General features: G+C 39.9%; 1 protein-coding gene across 1 annotated transcript in view; it reads right to left on the bottom strand.

Annotated features, from left to right (window-relative positions):
* The window catches only part of WDR72 (WD repeat domain 72), a 120743-nt gene extending 107416 nt beyond the window's left edge, over nucleotides 1–13327 (bottom strand). Inside the window, exon 1 of the mRNA XM_074327727.1 lies at nucleotides 13065–13327. The gene's annotated coding sequence lies outside the window, so the exon portion shown is untranslated. The remainder of the gene's footprint in view (nucleotides 1–13064) is intronic.
* Nucleotides 13328–13566: the final 239 nt, after the last annotated feature.

Below are 13566 nucleotides of genomic sequence, written 5' to 3'. Positions count from 1 at the left end.
AGATCTAGCTAGTCTAAGTGGCAAAAAATTAGGAGCAGGCAAAGAGGGAGAATAAATTGTAAGCTAAAGTATCTGGGTGTCTGGGTAGGTCACAGTGAGAGCTACTTTAACCACAAGGGAATATGACGCAAGCACCTCAGGAGTCCATGCACAGCTGGGTGTGGTCTCAGCCCAAGGAAGCCTAGTCCCCCAAAAACCTGTATGTTTGCAAATGCCTGAAGCCAAAGGTCTTATTTTATCAACAGGTTGTAATCAGATCACTCCTTAGAAAAGGCAAAAAAAAAAAAAAAAAAAAAGAAGGAAGAAGAAAAGAAAAAAGAAAGTTTTAATAAAGTCAAAGATTGCCCAAGGCATATTTGAATTACACATAAAATTCCACCGGGTCTACTCAGTGGAGCATGACTATTTCAGATTTAACCCTTAGCCAATATTGAATGAGTAACTGATCCTTAAGAATCTCTGATGTGTTTTAGCTAGGGAATATCCTGGTAGGTAAAATAACCCAGAAATCAAGGGAAGAATTTAAACAGATATGCAAATTAAGCTCTGAACTCCAAACCCCTGTGATCTGGAACATGTATAAAACAAAACAGCCATGGAATCACCTCCCTAGCAGTATGCAGATGAGGTTTCCATCACAGTTCTCAGCTTTCCCAGCCTTATGAGTCGGAGATTTTCACAATGTACTGTATTACCTTCATATTTCACCTCCTTGCTCATTAGGTGTAGTGCAACTGAAATCACACAGCCAAATTAATGTCAAGTGTGTTCCATTTACAGACATTGTCAAAGAGAGAACATTAGGGTGAAAAAGAAATATGAGGACAATGCATTTCTTTATGGGTGGCTCCTTCACTTTATATTCAACCGGTGAACAACTTCATGGATCTCCAATCCATTTGTCTAAAACTTTAGTTGTAGGCTTTAAGAAGTGGAATGTTTTCTTTTAGTTTATTCTACATTAAACCCTGAGTTTTACAAAATGTTTTTTATACTTAAAGGTATTTAACATGATTAAAAATACCACTATTCTAGTCCATTCTTAAATAAATCCAACAAATATTTATTGAAAGCCAAAAGTATTGAACAAGATGGGTTGAGCTGCCAAGAACACACACAAAAAAAACCAACAAACAGAAAAACACAGTTCTAGACCTCAAAGTATTTACAATTCAATCATTTGATGATTAGTTTTAACTAAGTATCCCTGCTATTAGATAAAATAAGTTTTTTTATCTCAATTATGTAAACCTATTTCCAATCTTGAGTCATTTTTTTGCCATATCTAAGTACAATCTGTAAAACTGTTTGCCTAATATATTACTTTAGATTAATTCACTTTATTTTAAATATTAACTTATTTAAAAATAAATTAAGTTATATAAGAATTTCCTGTAGAATTATTTTAATCATTAATATCCATAAAACTAAGAGTATGATGTACTGGTTAGATTCTTTTTCAATACACAAATTAAAATAAATACTTGTATAAGTACTTATGTTACTTGCGATAAACGTTTGCTGTGTACTACCTAAAACCATATTGAGAAACATGTCTCTAATACATTCCCATAGTGAATTCCTTTCCTCTACCTTTTCAAAACCTCACCCCAACCCTGGAAATTCCTCTCACTCAAACACTCTTAGTTGATGATTCCTCCTTCCAATTAACCAAGAAAATCAAGCACTTAGATTAGACATGAGTGAGCTTTCTTTTATCACTTCACTATTTGTAACTTTTCGTTACTTTTAGCTTATTTTCCTAACCTATCCATACTAATCTCCTATAATAACATTTTTATCTTCACCCCAAATTGCATCTTCTGTCATCTCAGTTACTCCTCCCTTTATTAACCTTTATTTCTTGTATCTTCAACTAGTCTCCCTTTTCCTTGGCCCCTTTGCTTTTACTTACAGACATCTTATTAACAAATATTTACTGAGTATTTACTATGTGCCAGAGACTATGCACGTTCCGGGAATATAGACAAGAAAGACAATGACAGTCACAAACCTCAAGGAACTCACTGGTGTCTAAGGCGACAGGCACATCCTGAGTCACCAAAGATGTGGTCAGTGCCATGTAAGGTAGATGCAAAAATGTTTGGGGAGGAAACTCAAGTGGAGTTTGAAATCAAACATGGGAAGGATTTCCTCAAGGAGATAACATTAAATCTTATACACTTGCTGGTTTTGTGACCCAGCAAGTCCCTTGTTACTTTAAACTTTATTTTACTTATCCATGAAATGGGAATAATATCTAATTTACCAGGCTGTAATAAGACTAAGGAGAAACTATGTACCAAGTGGTGAAGCCCTACAGTTAATCAGCCTGGATTGGTATGTCAACTCTTCTACTCTATGCATATTGGATTCCTCATCAATAAAATGTAAATAAATAATAATATTAATGTAATAGGGTTGATATGAGTTAAGTTGGGTACTTCATAGAATTCTTTAAATACTAAGCATTCAATAAATGTTAGCTGCTATTATTGTCAGACTTTTTTAATCGTAAAATCTGTGTAAATCCTGCTGGGTAAACAGTAGTACAGTAAGTAGAATCCTTGTCGTTTATAATCCTTCATTTTATTATTCAAAATTTACAATAGATTCCACCTATTAAGGGAATTAAGCAGCAGAGCTGAAGATACCACTCCGTCAGTAACAAATTAACAAGTAGAACAAAATCTACCATTTGTCCGTCTGTTACAGGTTGAATTGATCCCACTTCAAAATTTATTTGTTGAAGTCCTAACCCTCAGTACCTCAGAATGTGACCTTATTTGGAAATAGGGCCATTGTAGATATAATCAATTAAACAAAGATGAGGTCATACTGGATTAGGGTAGCCCCTAATCCAGTATGACTGGTGTCCGTATCAGACAGGGATACGTGGAGAAAGACACACACAGGGAGAGAGCCATGTGAAGACGAACGCAGAGATGGGGATACTTCTACAAGGCAAGGAACGTGAAATATTGACCAGAAGTTAGGGGCAGATGTCGGCCAGATTCCTCTTCACAGCCCTCAGAAGGAGCCGACGCTGCTGACACCTTGATTTCAGACACCTCACCTCTAAAACTGTGAAATAATAAATTTCAATCACTTAAGCCCCTTAGTCTGTGATACTTTGTTATAGCAGCCCTCCTAAACACCATCCAATAGATTTTGTCTCTTTTTAGTCAGAACATACAGCTTAATAATGCATTTATCAATTCTTGAAGCATATACTTCAATTTTAGTCTGAAACACACAATTGGTCATATAATAAATTTTGTTCTCTACTTTTTTTGTGTAACAGATCTCCTTTCTATTGACATAAGCTCCCTGTGAGAAGACTATTTTCATTTATTCATTTAACAGGTTATTATTAAAAGTCTTAGTAAGTGAAAAGTGAAAAAACACAGGTTTCTGACCTCTAGGAATTCATAACGTATAAGTCAAGTCATAAATAAGTAAATAACTGATGCAAAGTAGGATGGGATGGGTATTTCTGAGGTACAAGAGCAAAGTTCACTTCATTCCCATGGTTGTGGATGGCCATTCCCTTACACCCGCTCTCTCTCCTAAAAATATTCTGTGTTTTTCCATGGGCCATTTCTCTTTCCTTGGCCCTGACATCTACTTCCCTTCTCGCAACTTCAGCCCAGCTGACATTGGAAGTCAGTCCACTGCCCTTACGACAATCCTCTTTCCCTCCCAGAATAAACATGGAAGACACTCCCATAGGCAGGGCTATGGACCTATGCAGAGAGTTCTGTTTGGATAAGCCACCCTAATGCCCATTTTTCTAGTGGTTTCTGACTATCCACAAAATAGAGACACCTCTGTCAGGAGCGCCCCCATCCCTCACACTGCAGGATCCTAGCAGGACCTTGGTCAAAGTAGATTTACATCAAGAAGGCTTATGAAGGCAGAATTGCACTGTAGTGTGGAAAGAGTGGAAGAGGAGGGACAGGCCTTGAAGGTCATAATCCACAGCAACCTTAGCCTTACCGGAATATTCAATGTTTAAAAAAGATATTTTCTGGGACTCCCAGCCCATTCTAGCATGACTTCAAAACACCAGAGAAGGTTTGCAATCGTTCTTCTCATCTGTGTGGGTTTTCTGTCATGAGCAAAGGCAAGTCCGATCTCCTTTTGACATTCCCCTACCTCACCTCTTTTCAGCATTTTCTCTAGTCCTGGCTCCTCCCACTTATCCTATTCAGAATGCATACCCACCTTCTAACTTAATTGTCCTTTCCTCCTTTTCCCAGTCTTAAGACAGTGTTGGAAATTCACTTCAACAAGTGTTTCACTGGATGGTAACTAGAATCACGGGCATTCCAGATGTTGTGCTGGGGGCTTTCTCATGCATTATCTCATTTAATTTATACGCCCACCATTAGTGCTATTAAGAAAGGAAGCTTGGTGAATCTAAATCCCTTAGCAAGGATTACACCCGAAATCTGTCCAACTTAAAGGACCATCTCACGCTCATCTTCAAAGAGCTTGAGAGTGAGAATACACAGTAATGACACCACTACCTATTTACAGTGTACAGTTCCCATTTACAGACAAACCAGTCCACCTTTCTCTTTAAAAACCAAACAAAAGAAAAACAACTGAGGTTCAACCATAGTGGTGGTGAAGGTGCCAAATCACTCTTTAATCTGAGGGTAAATGTGTAAGTAGGTTCTCTACTTAACCTACAAAACCTATTCATTACGTGTGTAGAAGTGCATGCATGGGCAAGAGTGTTTTCAAATCATCAGGACTTAATACAAAACAAACAAAAAAACATTGTAACACTGCTGTCATGGAACAAGATTCAAAGTACAAAGTGAGATTTCCATACAGCGATGATTTCAATACAGTGAATGTCACAGAGGTAGCCAAGGGTGACAAGGAAAGGGTAGACTGGACCTATAGGCCAACAGAAATCAGGTAAATGGAGCACTTTCTAATAAGTGCTGGCCTCTGCTTATTCTAAAAAAAAAAAAAAAAAAAAGTCCCCTGGTCAGGGGGATTCTTCTTGTCTCTGCTCTGCTAGGTTTCTACTGATCAAAGAAGTCACTGTCTAGTGAGATCAAGAAATTCTGTCTCCAGGGCATAAATAAATGCCCAAGTCCTATAGTTCACGGGTGTATGTGAGCCCAAAAGGCCTGGAATCGATCCAAGCCATTTAACTAGCAAGAAACTACCTAGTAAGGCCTTGTTTGTATTTCTTGGAGGAGGGACACCAGAAACACTTATTTCATTCCACACAATAATTCACCACAATCAGAGGGAGCACAGCCAGGGCAACACCATCTCCCAGCTGCTGATTACATCAAAGGCTTGCAGCACAAATTCAATTTTATGATGTTAATCTCAGCCTGCCACTCAGAAATTTTCTCTGAGGGATATGATTTTTCTCTGGATTTCATTTTAAGAATGATTTTCTTCATCCACAATCAATAAAGATATGTTTTCATCAAAAGACTCTATCTTGGCAGAATTCAATTGGCTATTTCAATCCCTTTTGGTGGCACAATATTAATTAAAATAGTTTATGTTGCACTTCAACTGGAAAAAGAGGCAGTGAATACAGCAGCTACTCAGAACACATGTTCTATACACATCAACATGGAGGGCAGAAAATAATTTTCTCCTCCTTCAGGAGACAAACATTAACTATTCAAGAGAGTTGCTCTGACTTAGTTTATCTCTGTCATCTCCCAGAAAACAAAACAAAAACAATGCTCTTCCTGTTTGTATTTATTGTTCAATAGGAAATCAAAACGTACATAAAAAAAGATACTTCAAATGCTCACCTCTCGGGGCCTCAAGAAGAGGGGAAATAAGTGTCAGTGTGCGCACATGGCATGATGGGGTATTAATAATCACAGTCACTGTTTCTGTTAAAAAAATTATAATACTTTTAAAATTTATTTTTATTTTCAATCTCTAAATAGTGATTTCAACTGAATTACATTGTATTTCTGTAAAGCAAGCATATAGAATCAGCTCAGAGTTTTTCTCTTTTAAAAAAGAGGATAAAATTATAAAACGTGTACCAGAAAATAAATGATTTTTTTTAACAGAGGTTTTGAAAGTAGTGGTTAATTAGCTTACCAAGTATTTACAAAGCACCTACAGTGTGCCTTACTCTGGTCACCACTTAAGACTGAGAGGAAGGCCCTAGTTAGTTCCTGGTCCACGATGCTGACAGACCATAGAACCTCCTTCAACACAGAATGAGAAAGGCTGAGGCCTGATTCCCACAAAGTATATGGAGTACTCATGGGAGACTGTACTCAACCCTGTCTGGGGAGGGGATAGGAGCGAGCTTCTCAAAAGGAACTTTACTGCAATATTCAGCTGGTAATTTATACCTACAGTTTAAAAAAAAAGAAAAAAATTAAGGCAGCTTAGTCTCTGACCAGGTCTTTATAAAACAAATGTTTTCAAGTTCATACTCTTGAAATCATCCATCCATTAAACTTCTTAACGTAAGAAGGTGGTAATGAACAGCTAAAATATAAACTGTGGTATATTACAAATTTCAAGCAATATTTGAGCAATAGATTTGAATCAGTAGGCCCCAAACTGGAAGTGGTTAGAGCACTCCACTTATAGGATGAGACAAGGGAGAGATTTTATAGAGAAAAGGCAGAAACAGCATAAGGAAATTACTGACTGGCTATAGCTGAAAACCTAGTTGGCTGTTTATGATTGTTTGCCATTCAATTGACAAGGTCAATGACATAACCTTGAGGCATTTAAAAGCTTAATTTTGGGTTTGCTTATGTAGGCCACCAAGGCATTAGAGCCACCTCAGTCTAATGGCCTTGGTGTTTAAATAATTTAGCAAAAGACAAAGGGTGTATTGATATTGAAAGGAGTCTAAGGATTTCACAGAACTTCGGGTAGATCTCACTCAACAGCCCATTTATTCAAAGAGGGACCTTAATCTGTAAGAATACTCTTCTAGACTAATCTGGATGTTATATCCAAAGGAGGGAAAATTAAGGAACATCATGGAAATTCATAGAAATCCAATCCAAGTCCCCATTTTATGGATTAAAAACAACAGAAAGGTAAATGGACTTGGTTATAGGCAGAGTTTGGGTTTGTTTAGACACTTGAACAGCAATGATAAGACTTAGATGGAGAGATTACTCTAGTCTCCGAAGAGTCTGGAAAAACATTGTTTAAAAAAGAAAAAAGTGTCTATCAGTATCAGATTTAACCACCAGGCTTATTAAAATGCAGATTCCTGGGCCTCCAGCTGAATGTAATAAATCAGAGCCTCTAAGCTATAAGGGTCAGGAATTGGAATTTTCACTAGCTCTTCAAAAACATTCTTATTCACTTTTGACGCTACGGATTTTGAATCAATCTCAGCATTTCCCATGCACAGCACAGTTAATGGAATATTCAAATTAATGGATGAACTAAAGCAGTATTTACTGAGTGAATGACCATAAAGAACAAGTCCCTCAAAAACTTCTTACTCAGGGCCCAGTCTGCATGGCCTAGTGAGAAGGCCAATACCTGGCCTGATCTGGACCTGTTGATCGTGGGCCTTCCACAGCAAACAGGCCTTACCTGGGCCCCAACCCACTACTTTTCCCTACAAAGACTGAAACCTACAGCAGTTAAATTCTTTTGCTGTCTAAATTCTTATGGCATGTAGTAATCTTCCATGCTCTGTAGGACTTTGCTACTAATCTACCTGAGGTCTTCCTTGGAAATCCAGGTGGGAGAAGGGCCTAAAAGGGGAATACTCTACAGATTCAATTGTTCTGCAAATTCATACAAAATTTTTAAGAGGAGTAGAGTTTGCCACCTCTGACCCTTTGCAGGAGGAATGTCCATTTGTAAGAATGTTTCCCCCACTGTACTAGAAAGATATCTAAATCTCTAGAAGCTGTTATCAATGGAGAAGACCTAGCTTTAAATCTGCAAAACAATCTTACTCATGTTTGCTGTGCTCTTCCTGGTAACCTCCCATAACTCATACCCCACCCTTGATATCATCTTTTGTCTTTACCTGAAAGTGGTATTTAAGGTGATAGCTTCCACCATTTTCAAGAGTTACTCTGTGTTCCTGGGTCTCTCCAATGTATACAGAAAGTGTACATGTTATTAAACTGTAAATTTTCTCCTGCTAATGTGTCTCACGTCAATTTGATTATTAGACTAGCCAGAAGAACCTAGAAGGGTAGAGGACATTTTTTTCCTCCCAAATATTTACAAGAGGGATAACTCATGAGTGATCAAGTTGTAATTTTGAAGCAAAGTCTTCCAAATTTAAAAGGATTTTAAGAGCTAACAATACCAAAGCAAAATCACAAGAGGGTAAAATCCTATAACAAAGTCCTCTCAAGTTTTTCAGTTTGCCTTTTGGCACTCCAAAATAACTAACCAAGTATCAAAAATGTTTTCTAAGATGCACTTCAATAATTCAGGCTGAAACAATGACAGGAGCATGAAGCAGGACCTCAAATGGTCTCCGATCCTATCACGCAAATGCAGGAATGCTAACGTTTACCAGCAAAGAACTGTCAGTGTGGGCACACTCCTTAAACAGGCCCTAAAACATAGGCTAACAACACAGCCTTAGTGTGTTGAAGGAAAGCCTGTAGGGTTGGGGAATTGGGGTAACAGTTGTGAAAGTGTATATAACTTTATACTTTATTCTAAACAATCAGAACAGTTACAGCATTTCTTGGTCTACTATTTATAATATGCATAAAAATCACAAATCCCATCTTTACTCAAGGCTGGATTAGAGTAGTGCTGTGTTTTCTCTAACAAAACAATAAGATGGGTGGAGGGAACCACACTGGTTGATTGTCAACTGTGCATCAGACACTCCCGTGTTTTATATGCCACTCAGTCTTCCAACAAAGTTGAGGTAGGTAACCTTGTAGGAGAGACTTGATGATTAAATCAGTACTTAATAATGTAATATAATCTACGATCCTTATTTTATGTTTGAGAAAACAATCTCAGAGAGGTAAAATAATTTGCTAATGTTCGCCTCCAGTGAAAGATGGGATAGCACTGGGACAGTATGCCACGATTTGCATTTGTCATGCTGTCTCACTCTATATAATACCTTTACACAAATTTCCTCCTTGGCCTGAAACGCTTTCTCAGCATTTCCACCTGTCAAATTCTTACAAAACTGGGTATATACCTACACACACACACACACACACACACACACACACACACACACACACACACAGTCTTGGTAGCCTAGTATAGACTTTAACTTAGAATTCATAATTTTTCTGAGATTAACCTGTAAACCCACCTAATTAGATCACCTTGGATGTTACAAGGTTTGTGTAACCATATCCTGTAATTTGCTAAGAGTTTAACAGAAGGGCTGAGACTTAATTAGTTAAACTTTCTTCCATACCTATGCCATGCCCTACATTGACAAATGCTCCAACAGTCTTTTCAGGGATAAGCCCAGGACGATTTGCAGAACCAGGCGCTAATCCAGCTCAAACTGCGGGAAGCTGGCTGAAGAGACCTGGAGGAGACTTTACTGGCCTCCTCTTGAACTATTCTCATTATACCCTCTTTATAATGCTAAAATCTCCTCCCAGGGGCACAGCTTTTCCGCCATTTTTGAACATTCAATGTATGCACAGGCCTGTTTCCTAACTGCACATGTGCAGGAATGTCCCCACCTATACATGTGATGACAGAGCTCCCCTCAACGTTAATGCACGATTTCCCTGAATAAAGACAAATCCGATCCTTTGTTCAGGGACACACTGCTTTGGGAACTGACACCCCCTCACGTGTCCTTGCCTGCTGGCTCACCATAAAGTATGTTCCATCTCATAAAATCTCAGAGTTGTCCTTTGGCTGACAATGACTGAGTAATTGGACCTTGTTTGGTCCAGTAACAGAACCTACAAAACTGGAACTAAATTTTAACTCCTTTGAGCCTCCTCATGGTTGATATTTAGAATTTCTCAACTCCCATCATTCCCTTTTCTACCTTTATCAGAGCTCTTATCACTGTGCTATAATTATTACTGTCTATTACCTGAACTATACTATAAGTGATTGGAAGGCAGAAACATGTCCTTTTTCCCCCCCTTGCATTCTGCTCTTAGGGAATTTAACAAATACCAAGAGGTCAAAAAATGTTGAGGGGCAAGTCAAAGAATGTTTTCATTCTGAATAAATATAAGACGAGAGTTGCCTCTCTTCTCCTTTCTTCCCCTAAACAAATCAGTTTGTAAATCATCATCTCCTGCGTTAAGTCTGAGGTCTGCACAAAAAGCAGAAGACAGATGTAGAAAAAACATCCTTGGCTATAGAAATGCATTCTAATTTCTACTAAAGCAGCCTACAATTGTATCAGCTTTCTGGGCCCTCACAACTCACTGGTGACTCAGGGAAAACATACAATCAATTAACCATGAGGTTGACTGACTAATTACAACTTCCTCATCCTGTACTTGCATATTTTTTTAAATACCCACACATAGGACTTTACATTTCTTCAGGTTAAATTTCATGTTATTAAAGAAAGAGGAGGGATGACTGTTGAAAACAATTCCTACTGCAAAAGAGAAAACTACAGACCCATAATGGTGTTACTCTTGCTGAAATGCCCATGATATCAAACCTAGATTTAATACCTGATGTAATTGCAGTTGCAACACTCCCAGAAACATAACCTTAACCAGTCTGGAATTTTCTGGTCAACACAATGAGGTAATCTGTCATGCGTGCCCTCTCCATTCCCTTTACCCCATAGAAAGAAGCAATCTGCAGGATGAAAACCCTTCCCCCAAAAAAACATGTCACAGCTCCAAAATCATCCTTGCTTTTGTGTTAATAACTCACTTGCCCTATTCTACTTCCTATAAAGACCTTTTATTATGTACAACTCTTAAAAGCACTTCTGGTTGCTAGATGGGATGCTACCCCATTCATAAATTTCTTAATAAAGCCAATTAGATCTTCCAATGTACTCAATTGAATTTTGTTTTTAACACTACCATTAAGTTGTAGACACTGTGCTACTTACATCATGTGCATCACTTCATTTGGTCTTCATAATGACCTAGGTAGGCATTATTATTATCTGTATTCTAAACTTGAGGAAAATGAGGCTTGGAGAATATATGTAGTTTGTTCAAAATCAGAGCTAGAAAATGGAAAGAGACCCATCAGTCTCCAAAACTCACACTCTTAACCACTCATGCTCATGCCTGCTTAGGTGGGGCAGGGACCGTGCCCAGAAAGTTAGGATACCCTCTGGAAATGAAAGCAAAACTCTAGAAGAGATAATCCTCTAGAGCTGTGAGACCCAGCTTTAGAAATAAGACTCTGCCTTTTATAGAAGAGTTCAGTGGGACTTGAATATCCTTTAAGACCAATGACAATTTCTTTATCTTAAAGACAAAAATGGCACACAGATGTTAAGAGGCTTGCAAGGACCCCAGAATTAATCTCAGGACTTGTCAGGACTTCAAAGTTAATTTGGTACTAGATAGAACTCAATTTTTTGCACAGAATCTTTTAGTCCTGATCCCGACCCCGTCTCCCTGCCTCCAATTCAGTGTAGAGCAGAACTAAATCTAAAACTATTAACGACTGGGAAAAGTATACACTCAAAACAGGGCTCCAGAGATACGGCCTTTATCATGCACCGCCAGAAATATTAAGAGACGCCACATATCGTGAGCAGTAACAGAAAGAATAAGTGACTTTTCAAGCCACAAAGACATCTGAATACAGCAATATTGAAACCTCGACATGCTCCTAATACCATTATTTTCGAGGTTCCATAAAGTTATTCCATAACGTAAACACACTTCTGTTCTATTACACTTGGCCTCTGTTAACTAGAACCTCAGAGTTCTTAAGGCATTCACTCCTTTGGGTAGATTTCACACAGGAAGAGGCTGAATAGTTGATAGTTTGTTGACAGAATAATTATAATTTTAAAATATGTTCCCCCAAAAGAGGTGAAAGTATTGGAATTCAACAGAGTCCCAATATCTGCAGTTTAAAAAAAGTAACAATCACTTTACTAGACCACTTCCTGGAGTTTCTTTTCTCCTCCAGCTCCTGGCTTTCTTTACTGAAAACACAAGTGGTGCATTTTAATATTGAAGAAACTAAAGGAAGGCCAAGGAACAAAAGTCACAAGACCAAATTAACCACAAGTATTTTTATGACAAAAGTGGCTGTATTCTTCTCTCCAGGTGGAGAATAAACAGCAGCGTGTGGTGAGAGGGGAGGCCGGTAGGAAAGGGGATAAAAGGAATAAACTCTGAACACTTTCTTCAGGTAAAAATAGTCCCAACAGGTGACTAATCTCCAATAAGTGACCTTGAACTCCTTCAGCATAAAACTGGGAGGGGAAGAAAAAGTTAAGGTCACTGTACTGCAACGTTCTCTTCGCATCCTCGTTCGAACCTTAGAAATGTACAAAATGCTCTAATGAGTGAAGGCGGAATAAAGAAGCACCCGTTGCAAAGGGAGTATTCCTAGTGATAAAACCTTTCCCAGATTTTTCGTCAGTGTAGACATGCCCCCCCCCACCTTTATTTTTCTGCCCCTCGTCCAACTTTACAAGTGACAAGTCTTGTGGCCGCATTCTTTATTGCTGGCTCAGCCGCAGATACGCCGCAAGAAAGTTTTTGCCGGTTCCTCCTCCCGCGACGGCCCCCCAAGCTGCTACACCTGCTCTGGCTCACGTCCACCAGATGGTTTTCCGAGCTCAGAAGCTCAACTTGGAATTAGTTCAATGGATTCTGGTTCCACAGACGTTCGATTTCCGAGTCTCAAGAAACTCTCCTAATAGTGAACGGCGGGTCCCTAAAGGTCTCCGGGGCTCTCTCCTCCCAGGACCACAGGTAGGAATACCGGGCTCTTACCAGTCCCTACCCCCACCTCTATCACACACACACACGCGCGCGCGCGCGCGCAAGGACCAATTTGACAGATGCGTGGTTTCGGTCACTACTGCTGTTACATATGGACAACAGTTTGAAGAGGAAATTCCCACGTGCAAAACTCATCAAAAGAAGAGGACGTGCGCTCACCTTCCTTCCCCGCTCCTCGGTATCCAAACACCTCTCCCGCGCGCGCTCTGAGAGCGAGTGGCCGAGGGGGAAGCCGGAGACCCAAGTCTCAGACCGGGAGCCTGAGCCGAGCCCACCGGGCGCCCGCCTCACCCGAACCGCGAAGCTGCGGAGCGGCGGGGGCTAGTAGCCTGGCAGTGGGACCGCGGGACGGCCTGGCGGCCCCTCTGGACCTGGAGTCACGCCCAGACCACGCCCGGATCACGCCCCAAACCCTTCACTGACCCCCGCTCCCTCTCTGGACCTCCGCCCCTCCCACCCCAGCTCCGGCTCCGCCTGGCCGCGCTCACCGGCTCCTTCCAGCCTCTGCCGCCCTAAGGACCAGTTCACCTTCCTGAGTTCCCTCCGCTCCCTCCCTCTCTTCCTGGCGGTGGCGTCTGAACAGGTCTGGCTCCTAGCCTTCGAGGTGCCCTGACCTTCCAGGGTTGAAGAATGTTCGTGTTAAGATGAGGAAATTCAAGGT

The sequence above is a fragment of the Rhinolophus sinicus genome, linkage group LG03 (genome assembly GCF_036562045.2).
Source record: "Rhinolophus sinicus isolate RSC01 linkage group LG03, ASM3656204v1, whole genome shotgun sequence".
NCBI classification, from domain to species: domain Eukaryota; kingdom Metazoa; phylum Chordata; class Mammalia; order Chiroptera; family Rhinolophidae; genus Rhinolophus; species Rhinolophus sinicus.
Note: the sequence above shows the minus strand (reverse complement) of the source record. Positions and strands in the feature narration are given on the sequence as shown.